Source organism: Dermacentor silvarum, chromosome 1 (assembly GCF_013339745.2).
Source record: "Dermacentor silvarum isolate Dsil-2018 chromosome 1, BIME_Dsil_1.4, whole genome shotgun sequence".
NCBI lineage: Eukaryota > Metazoa > Arthropoda > Arachnida > Ixodida > Ixodidae > Dermacentor > Dermacentor silvarum.
The window spans coordinates 29,840,505-29,844,487 of NC_051154.1; positions in this window are offsets into that span (position 1 = coordinate 29,840,505).

The window sequence follows — 3,983 nt, forward strand, 5'->3', positions numbered from 1 at the left end:
CGTCGGCTCATTGCCATGCATCTGGTGCGCCGCGCCGGACGTTTCTTCGTTAGCGTATATAGGCGCCGCAATGGCCGACCAATTAACGTGTTCCGCATGGCACTGTTTTCCACGTCAGGCTGAGGGTGCACTTTCCATTGTGCCTGCATTGGAAAGGAGACGGAAAAGGCGGTACGAAAGGGAAATCGTGCGGATGCTTGACTGGATGCGTGGCGCAAACTTGACTCGAATGTGTGAGGGCGCGAGACGCGGCGGGAGGAATACCAATGCCCGTCGCCTGGCCGCGTGCGCGTGTCTGTGCATCATTCCGGTCTATTTACAAGCGTGAACGGAGCGAAATGACTCACGTCTCTCTCTCTCTCTCTCTCTCTCTCTCTCTTTAAATGCTAGGCTAGAACAGAACATTTTTGCTGAGTATGTTCTGGTTCTTATAACTCTCTAACCTTGGTGCCAGTCGTTGGCTTTAGTTGTGTTCGGAGGCAAACGTATTATGATGAGGTTGGAAAGGGATTTTTTCATGTACAGTGGGTGATAAAAGAACTTTGACAGAAGGAGTATTAGTGACAGGACGAAGATAAAAACAACAGGCTGTAGGTTTCATCGAGTAAGCAATGCAAGTCTATATTGTGCAACTTCTCATCGACATATCACTTTCGGGCAGCAATCTGGATAGTAAGATCTTCCCTGCTTGAGCTCGCATCCTGGCCGAAGTTCAGGCAGTGGCCCGCACCTGGGAGAAGACAACAACATTGTATAAATATATTTTCGTTCAGGAAGATATGGTAACTCTTTACTGATTTATACTGCGGCACACAGCTTTATCTAATAAATTGTGAGCTCTTGAGCCGTTATAATAAAAATAGCTCCAAAAGCAAGGCACTGGTTAGCAGCGGTAAAAGTAAGTTCAAAGGGTACATTTCAGACATGGGCTTTAACTTTGTTTAAAATTTATGCAACAGGGGAACGTTTTGCTGCAGCCGTATTCGTGGCACATTTCGTTATAAATAAATGGAAGCCTTGCAGTAATTGGTTAAAGGCATTTTTTCGTTTGATTAGCGGCGTATAGTGGTCGCAGTGCGACTTTAATGTTTACGGTATTGTATACCCGCCGTGGTGGCTCAGTGGCTGGGGCGCTGTGCTTCTGAAGAGGTGGTCGCGGGTTCGACTTTTGGCTGCGGCAGCCGCGTTCTGATGGGGGTGGAATGCCAAACCGCTTGTGTGCCAAGCTATGGATGCCGGTTAAAGAAGCTCAGGTATTAAAAATTAGTCCGGAACTCTCCACTACGGCATCTCTGATAACCAACAGTGCATTTTCTGCGTCGTTAGACCTAATTTTCTGATTAAGGTATTTCCACGTCAAAGACAAATAAATAGAGATTATGGGGCCTTTGCCACCGGCCGGAAACTGGTAAAGTTCAATCTCTAAAAGCACCACTGCTTCGCAGGACAGCCATTGCGCTGATTGACGGTGCCCAAGCGAGACTTCATCCAGGACTGAAATCTGAAAAATTAAACAGCACCGATGGCGCAATGTGGACACGCAGGAAAGAAAAAAGAATCTAAAGCGGGCATTTGCGATACGTATACAAAACAGGAAGGTCACGTGGACGTGTTACAGTTTGTAAAGAAATGGAGCGAAGGGAAGCGCTACAGATAAGTATGACGTGGCATCTTGTAGTTTTCATTTCCCGGCATTTTTTTTTTTTTTTCGGGCAAGCAGACGAAGTCCGCTGGCAGCGTCCGTCCTCGCCAAAGTCACAAGCTCTCTGGGGTTTTTCAAGTGCCTTCAATTGCCGATTGCATAAGCTGGGCCCCTTGCTGCGCCTACAACTGCCATCTAGCCTTTCTCGCGGCGAAACAACCTTGCTGTGCCGCTTGTGGCTGGGAGTGGCGTTCACCAACGCTTACTCCTATAGTATGGGAATGGCCGATAGTCCGATGGGCGACTCGTGTAGGTGCGAGGAAACCATTGTGTACCTGTCCTCGCTACGACGTACAACGCCTCTCTCTCCGGACAACTTTAAACCAACTCCACTCGAGACCGTTCTCTGAGTCAAATATACTCGGACCGTGGACACATCCGTCACTGGCACAAAAAGCGATTCGTGCACTTGTACACTACTTGAAGTGCACCGGTTCTAGAGAGCGCTTATGGTATCCCTGTGCATCATCCCACGTGCGTTCAGTACTCACTCGCTTCCTCGTTTCCTCTTCTATTCCCCAGTTTCCTTACCCCCAGTGTAGGGTAGCAGACCGAGCGTCGGGTTGACCTCCCTGCCATTCCTCTCTTTGCTTTCTCTCTCTCTCGCCCTGCATTTCACACGTCCACACTGGCTTGATATGACCCGGAAATGCGTATTGAGTGGGGACTGTTGAGCAGATGGCGAATCACTGCGAATACTTAGACTGCAAGTAGTAGTGCGTGCAACCGTGCGAGTTTTACAATGCATAATATTCTGGCTATATAGCTATCAGCGTCGACTTTACACTTTTGCTTATGTAATTTTGCTTATTATTTTTTTTATGTCTAATGCAATACACTTTAATTAAGCAGCAACCACGTGTTGACGATTATTGAAGGCGCTAGACATATGCTGCCTTTCTCGCATTGTAAATATAGAAACGATGTACTACTGCAAATTAAGGGAAACCAAGAGCGAGCAGTTGCCGGACTTGCGCTGAAAGCTTCCTAGAAAATGAGCAAATGAACACTGAAAGTATGCGTCAACAAAGAATAAGAACGGTGCCAAATTGCCTTTTCCTCCGAAAACTTCCAGGCACTGTTCAATACTAGACACAAAAGAATGTGAACCAGACATAAGCCAACTAAGATTTACAATCTCAAAGAAAAAAAGCAACAAGCTTTATTCAAACTGAGCAAAAAAGAATACAATAATATAAACCTGCGCTATTCTTTCTAAATAATGAAAAGGTTGCATCTGCAACTTCCATACTCGAACGCTGCCGAGTGTGCGCATGCAACTGCGTTGAAATCGTGCGCTCACCCTTCAATGGTGATTTCCCGCTTCCGGATGTCGCAGGAGATCTGCTGACAGGGTGTTCGTCTTCTCACGCGTCCATGGAAGATCTCCCGTCCGGCGTACACACACCGTCCTGCACAGAATAGAGGAGCCGGGGGAGAAGGTTAGGCCTTGCTTGCTTAGGTAGGGCTCTTCAAGTTCTGCAGAAATGTTATCTCGCAGAAATGATGCAGAGTATCTTGGTAAAATGTGCTTGAAGTCTATTAAGCCTCATGATAATAGAGGAGGAAGTCCCAGACTTCGAAACTGTCAGGGGGACCACCTATGAGGAACGCGCAAGCACGCACGCACATAACGCACACACATACAAAGAGAGAGAGAGAGAGAGAAAGGAAATAGTAACGTTCTGCATACTATGTATCTAGATGGCAGCACAATGTACAGCTCACACAGCCTGATAATTTAACATAAAATGCAAGAAGAAATTTAAGAAATACACATATCTGGGGGGAAGATGCATACAAGCGGCTCGAAAACAACATACATACAAATGAAGGAACTACAGTTTGTGTAGCGTACACGTTTGTGCCAACACAATGGTACAAATAATTAATAATAGCAATACAGTAATTATAAAATTGTAAGTAATAGTAATGCACACTCTTGAGAAAACAAAATTTCTACGAAGAAGTGGGAGACAGAAAAATCATAATTATGAAATTTTAGAATCACGGGTATGTGGCCCCCAATATGTGACTAAGATGCATTTGTAGAGTATTCTTTAGTGGAGGCAACGCAAGGCACTTTTGTATTAATTATTTCTCACTTTAGTTAAAGGAAAAATGTCGCTCTGCGAAAATCTTCTGTGCATAGAGAGACCATTAACCAGTGTTACACCGAAGAATATACGCCCCTAAAAGGGTTTAAAATTGAAACAGAAGTCAGAAGCCCTTCTTCTCGAAGCAGCTGCTTGTCCCGCCAGCGAGATGACGTCATACACAC